The following is a 12,574-nucleotide window of genomic DNA, read 5'->3' on the forward strand; positions in this document are numbered from 1 at the left end:
GTTACATACTTTCATCATTACTTTTAGTCTTTTTGTTTTTTTATCCTCACAAAAGATTTGACATAGATCAAAACACCATTTAAGCTGTACTCAACAAATTTAATCCCATATTTTAACTTCTAAAGTATGTCTTGGGATCCAATAGTTGTATTTTCTGAAACCCTTGCATGTGTAATTCTGATGTTTATTAATTTTCTGACTCCCATTCATATTATTTAGAGGTTTGGAATAAAAGATGGTGTTCAGTGGAGCTACATCTGAGAAACAAAAGAGGCTTGAGCTGGTGGTAGGTACCTCCAGGAAGAATGAGCTTTTGTTTCTACCTGATGTCACAAGATGATAAATCTTTAAAAAAACAAACAAAAACCTTTGTTAATTTTTAAAATTCAGATTCTCCCAGCTCACAAAGTAATATAAATCCAACTTTTTCCTGGAATGTGTTTTATGTAAAAGGAAGATATTCAACAAAGAATAGAAAAAAACTGCTTTAAGAAACTGAAGGTGAATTTTGTTCAGTGTCTCAGGCATTGAGATGGAAAAAATCTGTCAGTCCTGAGCTTGAATTCTGATTTTCCTTCCTCCAAAATGTGACCTTGAACAAGTTTCTCACATTTGTTAGAGTGTGAGCCTGACTCTTTGTGACCAAAACTATGGGGACTATTATACATGGATAGAGTGAAGATTAAATGCACATAGTATAAACCCACTGAAAAGAATGCCTAGAAAATAATGTATGTTCAATATGTGATGTTATTAACCTTGTCTTTTCTCTTCTATTTCTGCCCTGAGCAAGATAGAATGAGAGCTCAGCAAATGAAAGGACCTCATAGTCTATTGTCTGTCTGGCCATGAGCCTAAAACCAAGGCATCTATTCAATGAACACTTATTGACTATTCCCTCCATGCTAGGGAGTGAAGAATAGGATGGCATGGTAGGAAACATTAGAGTGAGTCTAACATTTCTCTCTAGGGTTTGGGAACTTAATAGACTCAGGCTGCTAGATGGTTTGAGATAATAATGATCACTATTCTGTGGGCTTTGCATACCTTATCTTCTTTAATGCCTCTGTCAACTGCATTCAGCATTTGCCCATTTCTTGATGAGGAAATGGAAATCCCAAAGCACACATCAAACTTTCATTAAAGCCCAGGTCATTTTACTTTAAATCCTACTTCAAAGTCTTAAATAGCACCTCCTACTAAGTACAAAGTCATTATATTGTAGTATTTCTTAAGTGCCTTGGGACCAACGAGGCCAGAAAGTCATAAAAAGGTTATCCCAAACAAGACTGAGCACCATGATTTGAAGAGAGGGTGGATCTGTGAGTTGCTGGGCGAATCAAGCATTACTGTGTTGAGTGGCAGCCGTGCTGTGATTCTGCAGTTGTGGATCTTCATTTCAGCCTGATTGTTAAGTGTTCTGAGGATGTCAGAATAAACTCAGAAACTGGCAAATTGCAGCCAAGTTGACAATTCTTTCAAGCATGATAATCCAACCTACTTTGGGTGCTGACATTTCATTCAAAAAAAAAAATCATTATTTTAAGATAGCACACCAAATTTGAAAAAGTATATTTTTAACACATGCACCAGCATGACTTTTTTAATTAGTTTGCAGCCCATCTTATCATATTAGATGCTTGTATTATGAGAGTCTGATATGCTGGTGGCCCTTAACTAACTAGATGGTTTGGGGAATTTTGTGTATGTACTTAGGGGAAAACTCAGAATTCCAATAGTCAGCCATCAATCACTTACTTAAATGCTACTATGAGTAAGAACAACACACAGAAGATACATAGAGAAAAAACATGTTCCCCACATCTGAGATTTCATAGTGTTGCAGAGGAAAAAGAGACACATAGATAATTACAACAATATTTTAAATGTTGAAGTAAAGGGAATGAGTCAAGATGTTTTAGAAGAGAAGAAAGGGGCATTACTGATGGGTAGAGATGAGAATTAAAGAAACTGCCTAGGTGAGATGTCTGATCTACTTGAAAGGCAAGTAGAATTTTGCTTGAGGCTGGTGAATACCCTTTGAAGAGTCACAGGCTAAGGAAATACCGTATACAGAAAATCTGGATGCAAGATAAAATGCAGAGTGTTCAGGAAACACTGAGTTGCTCAGTGTGGTGAAGCACAGGGCTTATGGAAGTGCGAGGTGAGGAGGAAGAGATGAGTTTCTTAGATAAGATGAGATGCCTCTATAAGTGTCTTTAACGTAACTCCTGCTTGAGTTTAGAAATCATCCAAAGGCTTTTTAGTAGAAACATGACATAATCATGTTTCTATTTTGAAAAGATCACTTTGGAGAAATGGGTTAGCAAATGCTGGAGGATTGTTTAGAAACAGGAAAATCATCTGGGAGGCCTTAGAAGTGTGGTGCTCAAGAAGCCTCTTGTGAGTCCCTTGGACTGCAAGGAGATCAAACCAGTCAATCCTAAGGGAAATCAACCTTGAATATTCATTGGATGGACTGATGCTGAAATTCCAATACTCTGGCCACCTGATGAGAAGAGCTGACTCATTGGAAAAGACCCTGATGCTGGGAAAGGTTGAAGACAAAGGGAGAAGAGGGTGACAGAGGATGAGATGGTTAAATAGCATCACTGACTCAATGAACATGAAATTGAGCAAACTCTGGAAGATAGTGGAGCACAGAAGAGCCTGGCGTGCTGTTGTGCATGGGTTGCAAAAAGTTGGATACGACTGAACAACAACAAAGGAAACAGGTAGTCTTCTGACAAGATGACATCCAAAGGCCAGTATGACAAGGTAGTCTTATTTACCAAGACAACAAATTGATAATTTTTTTATAACTTTTTAAATGCAAAATGTTTTTAACTCTGAAACCTACCATACTGAAATGATCAAAGCAAGAGATATCAAGGGTGATAGCCGTGGAATCTGTAGAGGAAGAGAGATTTAAGAGTGGAATCAATAGGATCTGGTGATGAGACAAGAGTGAGACTTTGAGCATGACCTTGGAATCTCTGCTTCAAACTAGTGAGTGGATGAGTTTAAAACAAATAATACCTCATTGAAATTAAAATTAGAGTAGTTATATCCTCTCTGGGAGTCAGGGGGAAAAGCAGAAAAATGGTCAAATTCACATGACTGGGAGAAAAATGGGAACAGAGAGAATGAGCAATTTAAAACCCAACTTTTCCAAAGCCTATTAAAGGTACATCGTGATAAGCACTGAGTTAATTAAGGCAAGAATTACAAAGGCACCCTGCAAGTTTCTTTAATTATGCACAAAAATTGGAGTCAGATGGTAGAAGATGCTGTGTAAATAGAAGAACGTAAACAGGCCTTGTGATCAAAAGACATAAGTTACAGTTCCTGCCCCTGTTTACTCATCTTTCTGAGTTACTGCCTCTATAGCCAAGAATATGAAATAAGAATCCCCGCATGGCGCTGATATGAGGATTGAATGAGATAATGGATGTGAGTACACCTGAAAACTACAAAGCCCTTGACAAATACGAGGTGTTATTATGACGGTATTATCACAATAAAAGTTAAATGCTCTTGGGAAAAAGCACCCTAGCTTCCAATTATTCTGTCAAAATATTTACTGGATACCTACATGCCAGCCTGTTGCTTGGAGCTCTGGAGAACAAATGAGGGCTCTGCTCTCACAAAGATCTCATGGAACCAGCATTCTCATGAAAGATAGTGACAAGTTACTCATGGATTCAGGATGTTTTTCACAAGAGAAAAATCCCCATTGAGAATGCAGCTAAGTAGTTCCTGGATCCAGTACTAGGCAGGGATACAATTCACCCCACCCAGTGATGTCACAATATTTATTATGTCAAAGTTGCAAGCATGCGTGCTCAGTTGCTAAGTCATGTTCGGGCGACCCCATGGACTGTAGCCTACTAAGCTCCTCTGTTCATGGAATTTTGCTGGCAAGAATACTGAAGTGGGTTGCCATTTCCTTCTCCAGGGGATCTTCCCGACCCAGGGCTCAAACCTGCATCTCTTGCATTGCAGGTGGATTCTTTACCACTGAACCACCTGGGAAGTCCATATCAAAGTTGGAATCAAGGAAAAAATGCAGGTGAAGAGGGCTGGAGGATCAATTACTGGGTATCGAAATACAGAAAGAGAAGCCAGTATCACAGTCATGAAACAGAATCCAAAATTAAGGACTAAAAGGGGCAAGTAAAGTACTAGTATATGAGGACTCAGAGGAACTGAAGCAAAGTCTGAGACATTATTTGCAGGGTCTAACTGAGGATGGGGTTTCCTGGTGGCTCTGCCATAAAGAATCCAATTGCAATGTAAGAGACACAGGTTCAATCCCTGCGTTCGGAAGATCCCCTGGAGAAGAAAATGGCAACCTGCTCCAGTATTCTTGCCTGGGAAATCCCATGGACAGAGGAGTCTGGTGGGCTATAGTTCTTGGGGCACAAGAGTTGGAAATGACATAGGGACTGGAAAACAATAACAACTGAGGGTAGCTTTAAATGGCTGTATTTATACTCAGCTACTCAAGTTGAGAAGTGACATAAATGTTACCTGTTCCCAGAGAGGCCCTTGGAAAGGATCTGGGCACAGAAACGGACTAACCCCAGCCTTGTAATCAACCCATCATAGTCTGCCTGATCAGACCTTTCTGCTAACTCTCCAAACAGATGTAAGCTGTCCTCTGGGCTGAATGTCAGTTCCTGGTGTTGAGGCATCCCCCTGTGCTGTCTAGAACAGTGCTGTCTGATAGGAATACCCTATGAGCCATGAGTAAAATTTTCAAGTTTCTAGAGGCCACATCAAAAATATTTTTTAAAAAAGAAGCTGAATTAATTTCAATAATATATATTTAACTCAGTAGAGCTAAAAATTAGTGTTCTAATATGCAATCAACATACATTTATTAATGAGATATTTAGAAACACCTTAAGAAGCCAACTGTCATGCTATAACATTGATGATATCTTAGCATGACGTAACAATGAAAGTAAATAGAGTTATGCTAATATATTTTACATAGTTTCTGTTCTAACATTTTAACCAAATTAAAAATTAAATTGCTCAGTTGTAGTAGCCATATTTCAAAGGCTCAATGACCACACATGGCTAGTGGCTACCCTTTGGACAGCACAGGTCTAGAGATTAGGAGTGTGAGAATTTCACAGCAACTTAAAGGTCATCAGATTCAGTATCTGGTTTGCATATGCTTAGGATGAGAAAAGAAGGAATCTATACCAAGTATTGTGCATTGTATTGGCCCATGTTGGGTCATTGTGCTTTAAAACAACCTTGCCTGTGTGTTCAGTTGCTCAGCTGTGTCTGACTCTTTGTGACCAGATAGACTATAGCCCCTCCAGGCTCCTCTGCCCATGGAATTTTCCAGGCAAGAATACTGGAGCAGGTTGTTATTTCCTTCTCCAGGAGATGTTCCCAACCCAGACATTGAACCTGTGTCTCTTCGTTGCCTGCATTGGCAGGAGGATTCTTTACCACTGTGCCATCTTAGGGAGGATTATTATTCCCATTTCACACTGAGGAACCTGAGCCTCATTCAGATAGGAGGATTTACCCAAGACACATGGACAAGTATGAAAGAACAGGACTTAAATCCAGAATTCCTGATTATTTCTGTTACTGACAAACAGAAGGTCATCCCTCAATATCTGCACGAGAGTGGTTCGAGGATATGTGGATATCAAAATCCAATGATGCTCAAGTATTTTATATAAAATAGCATAGTGCTTGCATAAATCTATTCACATTCTCCTGTATACTTTACATCATCTCCAGATTACCTATAATACAATGTGAAAGCTATGTAAATATATGATGGTATGAAGCAAATTCAAGTTTCACCTTTTAGAATTTTCTGGAATTTTTTCTGGTAATTTCAATCCATGGTTAATTGAATCCACAGATACAGAGCCTATGGATATAGAAGGTTAGCTGTACTTCATCATTTGATTTTTTTGGTCTTCTTTTTGTCTTAACTCGATGTCTTAACATCCCTGTGTCTTATGTCATACATCTCAACTGGTATGTCATTGATACTGGGAGCTTCACTTACTCTTTGAGAAGATGGCAAAAACCTTTCTCTTCATACTCATGCCTGTTTCCTTCAACTTCTGACTTGTCATTCAAGATATGTTATGTCTGCTCTATCTTTGGGAATAGAGTGTAGAATAGGAATCATTCTATTAACATTATAATAACAGCCAGCTTTCCAAGGATCTGTTCATGATGAAAACCATGCACATTCGCTGTCAGTTCTGTTTTTTCCTTGTGTATCACAATGCGAGTGCATAACCAGAAAAAGCCACTGTGATATATCTGCTCACCAAAAGAATCCTACAGCTCACAACTGCCTGAAGTTGTGATCTCCATGAAGACCATGGAGATCAAGGTACTAAATGAAAACGCACATTGTCGGCCTATTGTTGTTCAATCACTAACTCTTGTCCAAACTCTTTTGCGACCCCATCGAGACTGCCAGGCTCCTCTGTTCATGGGATTTCTTAGGCAAGAACATTTGAGTGGGTTAACATTTCCTCCTTCAGGGGATCTTCCCAAACCAGGGATTGAACCCGAGTCTCCTGTGTTGGCAGGCAGATTCTTTATCACTGAACCACCAGAGAAGCCCAGCTTCCTTCAAAATCAAATTGAAAGAGATTCTGATGAATCAGGCTGCAAGAACACCAGGAGTGCTTAACTTCCTTAGGGCTATGTGGGATGATAATAGAGTTGCTTGAGTCAGGCCCAGAGTCATAATCAGGGTGAGAATAAATGCGATAACCAGTTTTTAAAGCAAATGTGCACTTCCTGCAGTATTTTGTAGTGAAGAAATTATGGGTTTAGTAGCCAAAAGATCTTACTTGTCATAGCCTCTCTGTTCCTCAATTTTTCCATTTAACCTAGTGCCAGTTCATCAATGGAGACAAGTTAGCTTCTTATTCAAGGTTGCATCCTCCTACTCTTTACTGATACTTCCTATTCAGCTCTCCATTTTTGTGAATTTTTATCATACCTTCTCCTACCTCTGTTATTAATAACATTATCAATAATAAATAACTGCATTAATTATTAAAAATAATACCTGTACCTGTAGGAAATCAGTCCACTATAAATCAACAGAGGCCACCAGCATCTGCTTTCTAAGCCCTAGGCAAGTTTTGTTTCCAGGAGAGTTTACAACACACATGAGTAAGGTCAAAGGATGGCAAAGCTATAGTCACTGTTTCCCAAAGACAAGATGCTAGATTGTTGATGACTGCTGTCCACCTCTGGAGTTGAAATAAACCTGTGGAACTTGGCCAAAAAGTTCAAAACATTGGAGGAAGGAGGAAGTGCAATAAGAGGAGTTAGAAAATGTACACACATTGTCTCCCAGACACTGTATATAAGACTTACTCTCGTTATTCCATCTGTTGTTGTTTAGTCGATAAGTAATGTTCCACTGTTGCATCTGTGTGGACTGTAGCCTGCCAGGCTCCTCTGTCTACAGAATTCTCCAGGCAAGAATACTGGAGTGGGTTTCCATTTCCTTCTCCAGGGCACCTTCCCAACTCAGGGATTGAACCCACATCTCCTGCACTGCAAGTAGACTCTTTACTGCTGAGCTACCAGAGAAGCCCATAAAGCAATTATACTACAATTTAAAAAGAAAAAACAAAAACAAAACTTTATTTACGGAATGAAAAAAATAAATAAAAAAAGAAGGCCTGCCAAATGTATGTATGCCTCAAAAAATACAAGTTGAATTGTTGGGAATTTTATTTCCACCTGACATAAATATTATGTGAGGAATAAAATACTAAAGCTATCATGGACAAATCATAAGCAGATATTCCTAAATAAAGGCTAACATCTTGCAAACAGGTTGACAGTACATAATCTTTAGATACTATATATGGTGTTTAGCACTTGCAGAGAAGTGAAAAATAATTTAAGCTATTTATAAAACATCATTATGAGAAGTATTTTTGGGGAAAACAGTAAAATATGTAGTAGAATAAGAACAGAACACTCATGACAGATGAAATCCCCAATTCTAGATAGTATTGAAAACATTATGTTCTTCAGTCAGTCAATATTAGTCACTCAGTCATGCCCAGCTCTTTGTGACCCCATGGACTATAGCCCACCAGGCTCTTCTTGCCTGGAATTCTCCTGGCAAGGATTCTGGAGTGAGAGGCCATTCCCTTCTCCAGGGGCTCCTCCAGTCTAAGACCTTACTAAGTAGTTATAGCTAATCAGGCTAGTGTAATGATTCAATGAAGTGGGTGCTATAAAAAAGAAGATAATCCTTATATGCCATGCTGATATTATGTATTTTTATTGGTTTATTTTTTAAAATTTATTTATTTTAATTGGAGGCTAATTACTCTACAATATTGTAGATTCATACATTGACATGGGTCAGCCATGGGTGTACATGTGTTGGCTTACTTTTCCCCAGATGATAAAATAACACTGTTATTAAACTTTGTGATAGAATATTCTAGATAGAGATCTAAACATACCACTTTGTCCTCATATACTTCAACTTCAATCCAAATAACTTTGTCTTCTTCTGAGGAATGCAGGTCTAGTTAAGGCAACGGGACAGGTCCTGGCAGATGTCACCAAACTGTGACAGCCTCTTGAGTCCCTGTTTAAGCTGATGACATAAAGTTTCCCTTTCCTGGTTTGAAGTGTAAATTACACTGGTATTGGCTAGTCCTGGGGTAAGGATGAGAAGACAGCGGTTCCTGAAAACCTTGGTTTTCAAGGATTTTATAGCCACAGGAAGAAAGACTTTAATAGACTTGTGTAAATGGCCTTGGGAACACCTTTTATCCCCTAACATTAAAAATCATAAGAGAGCTAAGCATGAAGATTAAATCCTCTCATCTTGAGGTGAGGAGAATGCTTGTCTTCATGGTAGAGTTAAACAATGCAGACGATCTTCCTCCCAATGCCTCAAACAGGAAACTTACAACCTGCCACAACTCACAACTTTGGTCATGGAGGCAGGGAAAGCTGGCCACTCCAACAGCTGGATCTGAATTCTATGAAAAGGTCAAGAACAAACCGGGAAATGGGAAGACAAAGTGGGAAACATATGCTCTGAGATAACCTAAAGATTTTTTTTAATGTGGTAGATAAAACAATGTGCTCTTGGGGTATGAAGAGCAAATAACCAATGAAGTGATATTATGCTGTTGTTCAGTCATATCTGACTCTTCACAACCCCACAGACTGCAGCATGCCAGGCTCCTCTGTTCTCCACTATCTCCCAGAGTTTGTGTAAATTCATGTCCATTGAGTTGGTGATGTCATCCAACCATCTCATTCTCTACTACCCCCTTCTCCTTTTGTGTTCAATCTTTTCCAGCATCAGAGTCTTTCCCAATGAGTTGTCTCTTTGCATCAGGTCACCAAAGTATTGGAGCTTCAGCTTCTGCATCAGTCCTTCCAATGAATATTCAGCGTTGATTTCCTTTAGCACTGACTGGTTGGATCTCCTTGTAGTCCAAGGGACTCTCAAGAGTCTTCTCTAATACCACAACTCAAAGGCATCGATTCTTTGGTGCTCAGCCTTCTTTATGGTCCAACTCTCACGTCTGTACATGACTACTGGAAAAACCATAGCTTTGACTATCTGGACCTTTTTTGGGAAAGGGATGTCTCTGCTTTTTAATGCTCTTGGCTAGCTTTGCCATAGCTTTTTTCCCAAAGAGCAAGTGGCTTTTAATTTCCTGGCTGCAGTCACCATCTGCAGTGATTTTGCAGCCCAAGAATATAAAATCTGTCACTGCTTCCAATTTTTCCTCTTCTATTTGCCATCAAGTGATGGACAATATGGAAGATTGCAAATAGAATTAACCATATATATTTGCTGTTATTGATTAGTTGCTAAGTCATGTCCAACTCTTTGGGACCCCATGGACTGTAGCATGCCAGGCACTTCTCTCCTTCACTATCTCCTGGAGTTTGCTCAAATTCATGTCCATTCAGTCAGTGATGATATCTAATTACCTCATCCTCTGTTGCCCCCTTCTCCTTTTGCCTTCCAATTTACCTTGTTCAGGAACCTAACATTTGAAGTACCTATGGAATATTGTTCTTTACAGCATCCAACTTCACTTTTACCACCAGACACACCCACAACTGAGTGTTGTTTCTGTTTTGGCCCAAATGCTTCATTCTTCCTGTAGCTATTTGTAATTGTTCTCCACTCTTTCCCAGTAGCATATTGGACACTTTCTGACATAGGGGGCTCACTTTGCAGTGTCCTTTTTTTTATTTTGGTCTTTTCATACTGTTCATGGGATTCACAAGGCAAGAAAACTGGAGTGGCTTGCCATTCCATCCTTGTGTGGACCATGTTTTGTCAGAACTCTTCACTATGCACCACCTATCCTGCATGGCCCTGCATGGCATGGCCCATAGCTTCATTAAGCTTTGCAAGCCCCTTCACCAAGACAAGCCTGTCATCCACAAAGGGAGTCATATATATTAATGATTATAATGAAGGGTTTATTCATGTTACAGGTGGACTGGTCAAATAAATGAGACAAGTGGCTCTTCTGACAGAATCATGACAAAAAACAGATCCCTACTTCACTATACATAAAGACACATTTTAATATGTTAAACAACCTTGGATAACAAAAGCAAAATTGCTAATACTCTGGAAAAAAAAGTGAGTGTCTTCATGATGCCAGGCAAGAGAAGCCCTCTGAAACACAATACAAATACGAAAAGTAACCAAAAGAGGAGAACATCAACAACTGGCAAGAGATAACACAGACCAAGAGAAGATATGAGCAAGGGTTATATAAAGCAAGGAGGATGATACAAAACAGTATGTAATTACAATCCTATAAATCTACAGGAAAAATGTAGATGACAGACTAGAAATACGAGTAGAAAATATGCACTGAAAGCAAACGGCGTGACCAATAAATTGATGAAAAGGTATACAATCTACTAATCAAGGAAATACATGTAACACAACAAGAAACCAGTTCCTATGCCAGATTAGAAAAAAGCAAAATCTCCCCATACCAACTATCAGTGAAAATGCACGAAAAAGCCATCAATCATGCAGGTAAACCCCTCTAAACAGTAACTTATCAGCATTCAAAATTGAAGATAATCCTATCATGAAATGCAATAATTCCATCGCTAGATATGTACCCTACAGAAACAACTGCATATGCTTACAATGAGACTTCACAAAGGTATTAACTGGGACAATTTTTATGATATTAAAAATGGAAATTAAAAGTTGAACACTATAAAAATGGAAACAAAATTATGCTTAATTTCATCAAATAAAATATACAGCAATTAAAGTATATTCTTGGAAGTATATCAATATGTATATATCTGAAAAAACAACTGAGTGAAAAACATTAATTGTGGAGGAGGGGGATCAAGATGGCGGAGTACGATGTGGAGCTCACTCTCGCCCACAAACACATCAACACGTGGAACAATTCTCACAGAAAGCCAACTGGAAGTTGACAAAACATCTTCTATACAGTCATAGCTGCAAGAAAGATCTCCATACAACTCAGCAGAACAACACAAAATAGCAGCTGGTCAGACCAGGGCCCCTGGGAGGGATCTGTGAGGAAAAGAAGGTCCACGTAGTTGGCTACCACCCCGAGAGGGGGGCAGACTGACTCACAATCTGAGTGTCCCAGACCTGGGCTCCTGCATATAGGAGACAAGCCCCCTGGCCTGCTAGGAAATCCACTGAGACACACAGAATGGTTGGCGAAGCCTAGACTCTACTCACAAGAAGTGGGTGCATTCTGGTTTGCTAACAATTAGTATGAGACAGCCCCTCTTGGATCACTGCCCTGTTGTGGTGAAGGGGCTTTGCGTAACTCAATGAAGCTATGAGCCATGCCCTGCAGGGCCACCCTAGATGGACAGGTCATGGTGAAGAATTCTGAAAACACGTGACCCACTGGAGAAGGGAATGGCAAACGATTCCAGTATACTTATTGTGAGAACCCCATGAACTATATAAGAAGGCAAAAAGATATGACACTGAAAGATGTCATAAGGGTGAGCAAGACTTGCTCTGGCAGCTGCTGCTTCCCTACCCCATTCCCAGCCTGAAGGGGTGAATGCTCTGGCCTCACTCATGCCATCTCACAGCCTGGTGTGAGATCAGGGCAAAGACTGGTTTAACTACGCAGAGACAGAGCAGGGCGCCTGGGGTGTGATCCAGGCAAGCTGCAGAGACCAATGTCGATGTGTTCTGGGTGGCACCATAAGAGCAAGCAGTGGCTAGACGCTGAATCCTAGGCAGACAGATGCTGGGTCAAAGTACTCAGTGATCCCTTCTCCAGCAAGAGCATCCTGGCTCTGCCCACTCCACTCTGGACAGTTGGGCACCAGATCTGGGAAAGACAGGTCCTGGGAAAAGTCTGCCACAAAGGCAGCCCAGATCCCAGGTGGCAGAAGAGCCCTTCAATTCCTACAATACAACACCTTGATCCCCAAACCCAGCCTACTCCACACCACAGCTCTACACTAGATCTGGGGCAGACACCACTGAGAAAGGGAAATGACCTTGGGCTGCTTCTGAGAG

The 12,574-nt window shown here is 40.0% G+C and overlaps 1 protein-coding gene and 1 long non-coding RNA gene across 3 annotated transcripts in view; both read right to left on the minus strand.

Annotated features, from left to right (window-relative positions):
• The window catches only part of NELL1 (neural EGFL like 1), a 1,003,663-nt gene that overhangs the window by 103,740 nt on the left and 887,349 nt on the right, over window positions 1-12,574 (minus strand). The window lies entirely within an intron of this gene.
• Window positions 79-3,682, minus strand: LOC110149458 (uncharacterized). The gene is made up of 2 exons (XR_002317474.2): window positions 3,596-3,682; window positions 79-345 (listed from the first exon to the last, which is right to left on the minus strand). It is a non-coding gene; the product is annotated as an uncharacterized lncRNA (long non-coding RNA).

The sequence above is a fragment of the Odocoileus virginianus genome, chromosome 28, assembly GCF_023699985.2.
Source record: "Odocoileus virginianus isolate 20LAN1187 ecotype Illinois chromosome 28, Ovbor_1.2, whole genome shotgun sequence".
Lineage (NCBI taxonomy): Eukaryota > Metazoa > Chordata > Mammalia > Artiodactyla > Cervidae > Odocoileus > Odocoileus virginianus.